This window comes from Cygnus atratus, chromosome 3, assembly GCF_013377495.2.
Source record: "Cygnus atratus isolate AKBS03 ecotype Queensland, Australia chromosome 3, CAtr_DNAZoo_HiC_assembly, whole genome shotgun sequence".
Classification (NCBI taxonomy): domain Eukaryota; kingdom Metazoa; phylum Chordata; class Aves; order Anseriformes; family Anatidae; genus Cygnus; species Cygnus atratus.
The window spans coordinates 40,157,743-40,170,833 of record NC_066364.1 but is presented as its reverse complement, the minus strand read 5'-3'; the positions used below and the strand labels follow the sequence as shown (position 1 = coordinate 40,170,833).

Genomic DNA, 13,091 nt, shown 5'->3' with positions numbered 1-13,091 from the left:
GTGTGCTCCTGGGGGATGGACCCCGTGGTACGGAGCTATGTGGGAGCAGTTGTTGAAGATCTGCTGCCTGTGGGCAGCCCCCACAGGCTCAGTTCGGGAAGGACGGCATCCTGTGGGAGGGACCCCTCACAGAAGAGATGTTCCAGTCCTTTGTGGCCCTTTGCTGGACTGTTTCCAGTACATCCATGTTTCTCTTGTACTGGGTTCCCAGAACTGGGCCACATACTCTAGGTGTGGCTTCACCAATGACAAATAGAGGGGGAGGATCACCTCCCTCAACTTGCTGGCAATACTTTGCCTAATGCAGCCCAGGATATAATTATTCTTTTTGGTAAAGGCACATTGCTAGGTCATGTTCAACATGTTGTCCACTAGGACCCCCAGGTCCTTTTCTGCAAAGCTAGAAAAAAATATTTGGCTAATAAGCTGCAACAGACTAGGTAAACTGCAAAATCCAAGGAGTTTTTACTAGGTCTAAGGCTAAGACACAGAGAAGTAGATGGATAAGAACAAAATAGTAGAATAGTAGGGATTTGGGAATAATGGTTAAATATATCAAGGTTTGAAAACCTGTTATTGGCTTTTGTTGTTGTTGTTTTTTCTATTAGTTTTTTTTTTTGTTTTAGGCTAGGCTTGACACAGTCAACTCTGCAAAGTTCAAGCAGGGTAGAGTTCAAGAGTTTAGAGCTCAAACCAGAAAAAGCCACTAAACTAATACTATTGCTAAAGAACATGTTTTTCACAGGTTGCTGAGTTAAAGTTCTGTCTGCTTACATCCTATAATCATAGTTTAGGAAACAATCTAGAAGAGGAAACTAGTTTTTCATTACGTTTGCCCTCATCTGGTCTGGTCTAGGTAAAAAAAAAAAAAAAAAAAATGTTGGTAGAGATTAGTGAGATAGGCCCAATATTTGGACTTGCTGTAGCTTTTAACCTCATCTGCTCAGAAGCTTTAGATGAGCTTTAGTTACTAAAATGTGGTAGGGACCAGAAGAACTGACAAGCTACCTGTGAGGCTAGGACAAATTAGACATTCTAAGCTAAGGTTAGCATCAACAATAATGGCAGCCTTTCCTTTGAGGGCTGAAACTACTGGCAGTTTCTGGACTGTGGTTAAAGACAGATAGGGTACAATTTGGCCAAGACTGTCACAGTTTTAATACCATGGATACTTTATCTCGAAGTATCTTAATACATTAAGGATAAAATGCAAGTCCTATAGACAGTTTTCTATCAGTACCAGTCATAGTTTAAATAAGGACCTGAAGATTCCCAAAATTAGAAATGGAATATTAAAAATGTATGAAATCAAATCTTTTCTGTTCTTTTCAGAGGGATTATTAAAAAGGTGAGGTTTAAATATAACTTTTTATTTTCTTATTATTGTCTGTTTTTCTGTATAGATTCCTATTTTGGTTAGGCATAAAAGATTTATCAAGGTATAACATTTCTGATACTACACACCAAAAAAAATAATTTATATATATATATATTTATATATATATAAACTATCACAGTCTAAAAGGAGAGAAAGAAGGTGAAGAGGTCAGAAAGCAAACCACTTTCAGAGCTGTGAACAGAACTCGTCTACAACGGCTCCAGCTCAGTGTCACGGCCTTTACTTCCCACTGCTCTTTTAGCAGTTCTGGAGATAAAGGAAGAAAAATGGTGTTAGATACCGTAGTTACTTTCTTACACCCTTAGAAATGAGAATCATTTAATATGTAAGTTTTAATTATGCCCCATTTTTTTCCACATTTCTATTCAACCTTCTTGGCTAAAAAAAATAAAATAAAATAAAATAAAATAAAATAAAATAAAATAAAATAAATAAATAAAATAAATAAAATAAAATAAAATAAAATAAAAAGCTGATTGATTTAACACAATACAATTTCCATGAGATTTCAAAAACTTTTAAACGCTAAATATATATTTCATTTGGCTAAGCCTATTACCATCTACAATGTATTAGCATACTTTGTACAATTCATTCCAAAGGCTCCTTCAAAAAATAATGAGACTTGTTTGTATGTAACAAAATCTGACACCAAGACAATGATTACTATTGCTGGCTGTTCTTTGGCATATTAACAGTTAATGAAATACACCTGGAAAATATCATAGGATAGCATAGGATATCTATCATAGGATCTGGGTTTTCATTTTTTTTATAACTGCCAAACTTAAAACTGTTATGAGGAAATTTGCATGGGGAAGTCTTTGGTTCACCACAGAAAACAAATTTCAATAAATCTGTCCAAATAAAAAATGGCAACCCTATCAGTGCTATTGCTTACTCCAACATCTCATATGTGATTAATGATTTTTTTTTTTAAACAGATAATCCACTGTCTAATGCATGGTACTCTGAGCATCAGATAAGGATGGAGTCCCATGGTGGGGGGGGGGGGGAAAGTTACATGATCACTTTAATTACAGTGATAGGAAATAAGCAAATCTAAATTAAAGTTGCTGAGTCAAAAATCTTTTGTTAATGTTGAAGGGTTTGCCTTTGCAAACTTAGTAGTACTCTAGCCATAAGGTTTTTTAAAACCCACTGTAGGATGATATATTATTACTGAACAGTTTTTCATACAAAACTTGAATTTGCAATTTGTGTAAAAAACATCTCAGCATTGGTTCACAAATACTTTTTTTTTTTTTTTTTTTTGCTATCTCAGCTAAAAAGAGCCCCCATTTGATTGATAGTATTCTGGTCTTATGTTCTCATCTAGCTTTTATAATAAAGCAAAATCAAATTGGATGTTCCATGAATTTGAGAGCTGTTATCCATGTGCATACTAGGTCTGTTTATCTCAACTGGGGGAGTAGAGGAAAGCGAAGAAGGGTAAAATGGAGAAAGTTATGGACTTGATATCTGTCAAGTTATTTGACTTTCCTCCCATCTTCAGTGTGCTCCAGGGATTCTGAATGAAATAATATATGGTACCCACTTACTTTTCATCTTTCTTCGCAGAGTGGCTTCTAATGATAGTGGTAAGAGGAAGGAATCATAATCAGAAAGCTGCAGGTTTAAGAAACAACCTTCAGGTAAAGCTTACCTCTTCAGCTTTAGCAGTATTCAAATAAACTCTAAGTATATTTGCAACCCAGGTTAGTTTCTTGTCTTCATACTAAATTCCCTTAAAACAGGGAAGAGGGAGGTAGAGAGAATTAGAAGAATATAAAAGAAAGCACTCTATACACAAAGGCTTCTTTAGACAGATGCAGATATTTGGTATGGCCTCCCTCTCAGTAGTGTTTCTGAGGGATGACTAAAGAACCATTGTTTCTATAGAACAGTCTTGTGCAGCCTTTTGCATTCAAAAGTTTGATCATTCTAAAATCATTTATGTAGTTCAAAAAGCTTATTCACTACACAGTACCATGACTAATACAACACCTAATTAAGTATATACCTAATTAACTTATTTAAAACTGCTATTCCAGATAAGATGAACCAGTCATAACTGATTTTTCCATTCATATGCTGCCTACATACAGGGACCTACCTCAGAAATGCAGTCTTAATCCCTATTTATGTGTATGAAGACTATCTAACCAAGACACTTCCCTTTAAACCAGTGAAAAACAAATAGGGGATGGGATGGGTGTTGCCAGCAGTAGAATTAACAAATTTAGTGGATACATAAATAACCAGTCTCATCTGAGACATCCTACAATATCCAAAACATATACATGCAGCTGTTGGACATGACACAAGCATTAGGGGATATCTTCAAAGGCAGCACCTGCAAGCCAGGTAACATACACTAGGTGGGGACGTGTCAACTGAACCATGAGCTGGAGTTTGTATATGAGTCAGTATACTCATAAAACGTATAGAAAGATGCCCTTAGAATAGATCTGCAAAGTAAATGACACTCTGTTACTATAACAAGAATCAAGGTTACACAATTTTCTATTTTCTCTTCCCATCGTGTAGACATAGAAGCTTTTCATTTTGTTTTAAAGAAATGTGTCCTTTAAGATGTCTTAGTCCATTTGCAAGGGTAGTGAAGGAGAAAATGGCAAGTGGACTTTTTTTTTTTTTCCGATTAAAAATTAAATGATTTCCCCAAAATCACTCCAAATAAGATACAGTAAGGATCTGAATCTCTGTCTTTGATACTTTATTCTGGTCTTTGCCTCCTTCTGAAAATGCCATAGATCCAGCTATCTCTTCATAAATTATTTTAGCTTTGCTAAAACAGCAAATTTTGACAAATAGAATCATAGAATCAAAGAATGTTTTGGGTTGGAAGGGACCTTAATGATCATCTAGTTCCAACCCGTCTGTCATTGGCAGGATCACCTTCCACTAGAACAGGTTGCTCAAAGACCCATCCAACCTGACCTTAAACAATGCCAGGGATGGGGCACCAACAACTCATCTGGGCAACTGATGCCAGTGCCTCATTACCCTCAGAGTAAAGAATTTCTTTCTAATATCTAATCTAAATCTATCCTCTTTCAGTTTAAAGCCACTACGCCTTGTCCTAGCATTATACTCCCTGATAAAGGATTTCTCCCCAGCTCTCCTGTAGGCCTACTTTAAGTACTGGAAGGCCACTGTAAGGTGTTCCCAAAGCCTTCTCTTCTCTAGGCTGAACAACCCCATCTCCCTCAGCTTCTCTTCATAGGAGAGGTGCTCTACCCTCTGATCATCCTCTGGACTTGCTCTAGTAAGGTCCATGTCCTTCTTGTGCTGGGGGCCCCAGAGCTGAATGCAGTACTCCAGGTGGGGTCTTACAAGAACAGAGTAGAGGGGGAGAATCACCTCCCTCGACCTGCTGGCCATGCTTCTTTTGATGCAGCCTAGGATACAGTTGGCTTTCTTGGGCTGCAAGTGCACATTGCCTGCTCATGTCAAGCTTCTCATCAACCAATACCGCCAGGGCCTTCTCCTTGGGGCTGCTCTCAATCCATTCTCCACTCAGCCTGTATTTGTGCTTGGGATTGCCCTGGCCCAGATGCAGGACCTTGCACTTGGTCTTGTTGAACCTCATGAGGTTTGCACAGGCCCACCTCTCAGGCCTGTCCAGGTCCCTCTGGATGGCGTCCCTTCCCTCCAGTGTGTCAACTACACCACACAGCTTGGTGTCATTGGCAAACTGGCTGAGGGTGCACTCGATCCCACAGTCAATGTCTCTGACAAAGATGGTAAACTGCACCAGTCCCAATACAGATCCCTGAGGAACACCACTCATTACTGATCTCCCTTTGGACATTGAGCTGTTGACCACAAGAACACATGCGCAACCATCCAGCCAATTCCGTACCCACTGAGTGGTCCATCCATCCCATCTTTGTCTTTCCAATTTAAAGACAAGGGTGTCATGCGGGACAGTGTCAAATGCTTTGCACAATTCCAGGCAGATTACACCAGTTGCTCTTCCCCTATTCACCAAAGCTGCAACTCCATTGTAGAAGGCCACCAGGTTTTTCAGGCATGATCTGTCCTTAGTGAAGCCATGTTGGCTGTCACCAATCATCTCCTTATTTTCCATGTGCCTCAGCATAGTTTCAAGCAGGATCTGCTCCATGATCTTGCCAGGCACAAAGGTGAGACTGACTGGCCTGTAGTTCCCTGGGTATTCCTTTTTTTTTTTTTTTCCTTTTTGAAAATGGGGGCTATGTTTCCCCTCTTTCAGTCAGTGGGAACTTCACTGGATTGCCACAGCTACTCAAATATGATGGACAGTGGTTTAGCAACTTCATCCACCTGTTCCCTCAAGACCTGTGGATGCATCTCATCAGGTCTTGTGGATTTGTGCACCTTCAGGTTCCTTAGATGGTCTCGAACCTGATCTTCTACACTGGGTGGTTCTTCATTTTTCCAGTCCCTGCCTTTGCCTTATGGGACTTGGGCTATGTGACTTGAGTGCTTGCCAGTGAAGACTGAGGCAAAGAAAATCATTGGGTACCTCAGCCTTCTCTTTTTTCCCAGGTAACCAGGTTTCCTGTTTCCTTACAGGAAGAGCCAATTTCCCTAGTTTTCCTTTTATCATTGACATACCAATAGATGCCTTTCTTGTTGCCCTTGACCTTGATTCCTGGCCAAATTGAATTTTAATAGGTCTTTAGGTTTCCTAACCTGATCCTCGTCTGCACAGACAATTTCTCTTTATTCTTCCTGGGATATCTGCTATTGCTTCCATCCCCTGTAAGCCTTCTTTTTCTGCTTGAGTTTGGCCAGGAGCTCCTTGTTCATCCAAGCAAGCCTCCTGGTGTTTTTGCCCAACTTACTCTTTCTTGGGATAACTCGCACCTGAGCTTGGAGGAGGTGATCCTTGAATATTAACCAGCTTTCTCGGACCCCTCTTCCCTCCAGGGCTTTGTCCCATGGTATTCTACCAAGCAGATCTCTGAAGAAGCCAAAGTCTGCTCTCCCAAAGTCCAGGGTAGTGAACATCCTGTGCTCCTTCTTCACTGCCCTCAGGATCCAGAACTGCACCATTTCATGGTCACTACAGCTAAGGCTGCTCTTTAGTTTAAGCATTCCTTACCAGCCCTTCTGTTGTGGTTTAGCCCGGCTGGCAGCCAAACACCACACAGCCGTTCGCTCACCCTCCCCCCTCCCTCTCCGGGATGGGGGAGAGAAACGGGAAAGTGAAGTCTGTGAGTTGAGATAAAGACAGTTTATTAAGACAGGGAAAATAATAACAATAATAATAATAATCATAATAATAGTATTAATAGTAATAATGTGTACAAAATAAGTGATGCACAATGCAATTGCTCACCACCCGTTGACCGATGCCCAGCCTATCCCCGAGCAGCCGGCCCCCCCTCCACCCCGGCTAGCCACCCCTATATATTGTTCAGCATGACGTCAGATGGTATGGAATACCCCTTTGGCCAGTTTGGGTCAGCTGTCCTGGGTCTGTCCCCTCCCAGCTCCTGCTGCATCCCTAGCCTGCTCGCTAGCAGGACAGAGCTGAGAAGCTGAAAAGTCCTTGGCTTGGTGTAAGCACTGCTCTACAACAATTAAAACATCAGCATGTTATCAGCGCTCTTCTCATTCTAATCCAAAACATAGCACCCTGCCAGCTACTAGGAGGAAAATTAACTCTGTCCTACCTGAAACCAGGAAACTTTCCTTGTTGGTGAGAATGCAGCATAGAGCCTCTCCTCATTGGCTCCTCTATCATTTCAGAAAGGAAGTTACCATCAGTGCATTCCAGGAACCTTCTGGATTACTTATGCCCTGCTATGTCCCTCCAACAGATACCAGGGTGGTTGAAGTCTCCGCATGAAGGCCAGGGCTTGGGAAGGTGAGACTGCTTTTATCTGTCTGTAAAGGGCCTCATCTGCTTCGTCTTTATGATCAGGTTACCTGTATTGCTTAGTTTTTAATATGCCAACACCTTTCAGATCTGGTCAAAGAAATGTTTAAGTTAATAAAAATTTACATTAAATTTCTTAAAGCTTTAAGAATTAAAGAAACTATTTCTTCCAGAGGTATGTTATTGTGGCTGTTTTTAATAATTGATATGAAAGAGGACTTAAAAACAAACAAACAAACAATGTTTAAGGTCCTCAAAATAATTCATTTATCATCCCTGTACCTCCCATGACTGTTTCCTATTCTACCATTGTTCTTTGGCTTATTTTATTTTAAATTGAATACAAATAACATACTTTCAACTTGAGTTTAGATCTCCTTGCCTTGCATTAATTTAAGTAATATATATATATTATTATTTAAATATAATTTCTGGTATTATTTATTTTTATAAGTTGAAATATATATATATATATATTTTACTGAAAGGTTAAATAATTAATATTTAAATAAAGTGTTATTTAAAATAAGTCTGTTTTCTTAATATGGATGGAAGGAAATGTTAATTGTTTAAGTTGGAGCTTTTGGCAGAAAGACTGTCAGACTGCAGATCCTCACATTGTTTACAAATCAGAAGGAACTTGAATCCCTCTGTTTCTTTTTTACACAACTTAGATGCTTCTTTTTTTTTCAGATATGTCAAAATATAATTACACTAAGCACCTAGATGAACAAATTAATTTAATTTTGCAGTTTAAACTCTGATTTGCTAGATTAGTTGAAATCAAAAAGACATTTCTGAGGAAAACATATTTCTTACAGCCGTATCATAGGAAAGGAGCTCTTCATAAGAGAGGAACTGATGAGAAAAATTTGAAAAAAAAATATGCAAAAATTCACCTGTTTTTCAGCAACAGAGAAAATTCAGGGATGCAATGAAGAGTTAGGCCCTTTCTAACAGCATGAGTCTCTGCTGAAAGGGAATTGCCTCATGATGCAAAAAGAATGGAAGCCTGTATACGGATGAAGAATTCCAAGGGGCAGGAAGGAAACTAGTTGATGTGAGTAGTATTTTTGCTACTGTTTTCTCTTGAACTGCACAAAAGCAGTGAGTTATCATTACAAAGCAGTGTTTTCTGCTTATGCTATGATAAAAAGGTGCAGAGATGCCTGACAGGGTGCTACGACATTCCCTACCGAGTCCTTCTATCAAGGTTGACATTACTTCCTGTCACACTATACAAGGAAGACTTCTTAAAGAGACTAGCAACAACACCTCAGTGAAATACTGATGGGTCATGAATCATTTCAGAAAATATCTCAAAAATTTCATTTCAATAGACAGAAATAAGAAACAGGTAGTGTTGAATTTTAATCTGAGGTCTCCCCATACTCCCCAGTGTCATATTCAGCAGCAGAAAGAGGAAATTATTTATAATTGCAACCAAACTGTAAGAGTTTGGGATTTACCAGCCATCAGACAACTCTGTCAGAGGGCAGAACTATGAGCCTTCATAACTAATCCAAGCTCACTCCAGTAACTGCCAGCACCTATACTCTTTGTGTATGATCCCATCACTAAAAAGTCAGCCTGATGCTATTCATTATAGCTTCACCCTACAGCTTGGCACCCCTTTGATTTAATTCCATGTCTATTGCCCATGGAAAACATGACTCCATGATATGCCTGTTTGTGAGTGTGTATGTTGATAAAAATTATAAATACTGTGCATTTACTCTTGTGCAGATTTAAAGATGCCAGATGGAGCTGACAGGCTTTAAAGTAAGATAACAGAGTGCAACTGGAAGTAAATGACTTGTACAGAGTCTTCACATATAAGATTGTACCACATGACAATTACTTCAGGTTGAATAAAAGGAGACATGAGCATTGTTATAAGAATAATCCAGCACTATTATTCTCTGACACATAAACGCAGTTCTTTGAAAAGAAAAAAAGGAAAAAAAAAAAAAAAAGAAAAGATGACAGAGTTATAATGAGGAGACACCAAAAGCTGAAGTGCAATTTAGAAAATCAATCAAAAGCAAAGAGACTGAAGGGAAAACAAGAAGAAGGAATGGAAGAAAAAATACTTTAGTGCAAAACAAAAAAAGGAGCAAAAGAATAGGAAGAGTGTGGTCATTTGAAGGCCAACAACTCTCGGAATAAATGCTAGGTATAGAAACAGGAAGAAAATTCAGGAACTTCAGGCAAATAAATTTGTTTAGTATATCTAAATGGCTTTGTATATCAAAACCATTGGTAGATGTGGAGAGTTGACCAGCTAGGATTCCATTTTATGATCTTGACACAAATGATGTCTCTGGTTAATACAATATGTTGATAATCACTCTGGATTGTGAAGTAATAAAAGGATAAAAATTAGACCAGTATTTCAAGAAATTTTGAAGATGCTTCTAGCTAGATTAAAGGGGAAGTAGAGCCGTTCATATTTCATCTTACAACATTTTAAATTTTTTTTGCTTTTTTCCAGTAACTATTTTGCACATGGTCATCTATCTTGTTGATATTGTTTCTTATGCCTGATAGAATGGCCAAACTTTTTAAACACATTAAGTAAAATGTATAAACATATAAAATAATACTAGCACCAACGTATAAAAGAGAAATTAAGCAATTTCATAATTAGGACAACATTATCCATATCATGACAAAGTAGTTCCTGTGGATGTATGAATGTACTTACACCTGTTTTAGAGAAACCACATTGTCAGAAAAACAGAACAGACTTAAAGAAAATGATATAGCTGTGTAAAGGAGTATTTCTGTACTGCTGTGTTTTTAACCAACAAATACAATATATGTAACAAAGGAGAGCACTTTGATCTGTTTAGATTATTGTTCCTCTTGTAAGGGACAGTTTCTATCATGAGCAACATCTTTAGAGGGTTCTGATGTGATTTTAACCTCCACATAGTTTTCTTTTTCCCATCTGTTAAAAAAAAAAAAAAAAAACATTAAAAATAAAATAAAACACATCAGTTCTGCAGCTGCACACTAAATAACAGGCTAAATGGATTTAATTTAGGTGACAAATTGGTATAATAATGTAATATCACCCTCAGAGACTGCCTCAATGAACAACTGACCCTTTGGAAAAGAGAAGTTATAATCACTTTTTTTCTTTGGAAATCTCTCAAAACTTACATTGAACTTTATTCCTTTTTCTTTTTTGTTAACATCTAAGGAGAATGACAATGAACTCAATATTATATTTCTATCTACTAAGAGAGCTTTAACAATTATTGGAAAAAAGGCTTAATCTGTGAATCTGTGGATTTTTCTGAACTTCAAATGTTGTGTAACATGGAGATTACAGTCAGAGGCAAATGGTTTCAGGTGTCCCCCATTCCAACAACTGGATTTACCTCTGATACATGTTTTGATCTCAACACATTTTTTTTTTTTTTTTGTAATCAGTGAATGAGATGTCCGTGAAATAAAAAACGATGCAATGCCTGACCACAGATGAACCTGGCTTAACCCTGAACATTTTACCAAGATGACTGATTCAACCACCTCTTCTGTGGCATCTTCAATAAGCTGTTCTTCTTCTTGGCTGAAGTAGGCAAGATATAACAAGGATGAAGAATATCCTATAAAAATGGAATCAAGATCCCAAATGAATTACAAGCTACTATGTCAAATACTAATATTAGGGGCTACTACTTTTCTTTTAGAGAAGTGAAATTTAGGCATTAGCGCTGAATAAAGGCATTCATATTACTTTCTAAATTGGATGTGATTTAATTACATTCTGTCGCATTTTCAATTCTCTATCATTAGTTTTAGGTAAAAGTCTTTGAATTTCTGTTCTTACACAGCAGCTCCCTGCCACCTTAATGATCATGGTTTCAAGTACGGATGAACAGAAAAAGGGGAAAAAGTAAAAATAATTTACCTATCACCTCAGTACCCTCTGACATACCTATGAAGAATTTATCTTCAGCTGAACACTGATGATGTCGGTATTCATTTTCAAAGGAATTCTAGCACATAGTTGATGCATCTCAATGCTTTGCCATATCATGTCTTTATAGACAATGTTTTTATGATGTTGTGGAAAGCGTGGGCCCAGGAGGGAGAAGTTTTACCACCAGAGTTGACAGAGCAACCAGGAAACCCTGAGCCCCATTGCAGATGCCTCTGTCAGTCCCAACAATCCACAGGGGTTCTTAGATGCCTTATGTTCCCCTGCTTGTTTAGAAATTGTTCTTAGGCAGGGAATTTTCGGAGATCTGCTTCATTCAGCATCTATATCTCTAGCAAAGAGCTACATGCCATACTCTATTGATTAACTCTGGGCATCACATTGCTTTTTTTTTGCACAGCATTATGTGATCTGGCCCATGAAATTCAACAGAGGCTGCAAGAATAAATACCCTCCTCTGTTATAAAATCTGCCCAAACCAGTAGAAGCAAGTCCTCCATGTTTTTATTTTCCCACTGTCTGTTTTAATCAAAAGTTTTTTCCAGAAATGTAAAAGGGAAATTACATTGCCACAAAGTCTCAACAAGTTTTGCAAAAAGCAAATTTATAAAAGGTAAATACATCTTTCTTGCACTTTCTGAAGCTATACCTGAACACAATGTGTGCTACAGGTTTCTTTTGTTTTGTTTTTCATTTTCACTTAAGACTTAGAACTAAAAAAAGAAAAATCTCCCAAACAAAAGATAACAAAAAAAATGCTTAAGGAAACTTGTTTTGTTGACATAAATCTTTTTTTTCTTACATCTTTGTTAGGTGTCCTCCTTGTGAATAGTGTATATGTCTGCTTTCATAGTGTATTGTCTTTACTTTGGCTAAATCTCTGGTTTTCAAGAAAGAAAAAAAAAAAAAAAAAAGGATTAGTTTACCTTTAATGTCGGCACTGGGAAAAGAAATTAAGTGGTGGGTAGAGATTACTGTATTTAATGTTTTCCCTTTGGTGTCAATTATTTCAAATCCAGGTTTTGGTTATTTCTATAAGTGTGGTAATCATTTAGACCGTGAATACCGTTAAAGAGATCAAAGACTACCTGAAGATCGATACATGTTGCAAAAATATATTCTTTTGCTTTCGTTTATTTTTCACAGACTCTTAGAGCAAATGTCAGCAGAGCTCACTTCTGGGGAAAAAAAAAAATGTGAAAGCTTTCACCTCATTAACACCTTTGGCTTTAGACTGGAGCAAAACCACTGCAACATGAGATAGATTACCTACATGTAAGAAGCCTAAGAACATAGATATCAATGCTGTTTCTAGACAAGAAATTTAAACCTAGTAGCATGTTGAAGCAATATTTGGATCACCAGTTTGGATAAAAGATGTTGTCTAAGTTCTGGGCTCTACTGAGGTCTCAAACTGGGTTATGAGTCTTTCGAGAACTCTAAGTCCTTGGAGATACATCACCTCATGTCTCAGAGAAGGAAAAACACAGCAGTGGTCAGAACTCCAGCTAGTTACCGTCATCAGCATTACCTACACCAGTAATTTTAAGGCTGATACTATTTAATGATGATGCTCAGCATCTCCTGATTTGCATGTCCATTAATTGTGTATTAAATTGGATGCTTAAAAATTAATAGTTTTCTTTAAAGACCTAATTTCTTTTTGTATACATCAGCTGGGTGCTGGGTGCTGGACAAACCAGTAAGTAAACATTGTCTCTGAATCAAGGAATTTACAAACCAATACATAGATAAAACAATTTAGGTACATAATATACCAAATGTTAATACATCTATAGGGCACAGATATCTGTCTGAGAAAGAAGCAAAAGAGAAAGCTACCATGG

The 13,091-nt window shown here is 37.7% G+C and overlaps 1 long non-coding RNA gene across 1 annotated transcript; it reads left to right on the top strand.

Moving 5' to 3' along the window:
* Positions 1-7,052: 7,052 nt before the first annotated feature.
* LOC118254344 (uncharacterized) lies at positions 7,053-11,011 on the top strand. Its single transcript, XR_004780658.2, has 3 exons — positions 7,053-7,280; positions 8,203-8,352; positions 10,734-11,011. It is a non-coding gene; the product is annotated as an uncharacterized LOC118254344 (long non-coding RNA).
* Positions 11,012-13,091: the final 2,080 nt, after the last annotated feature.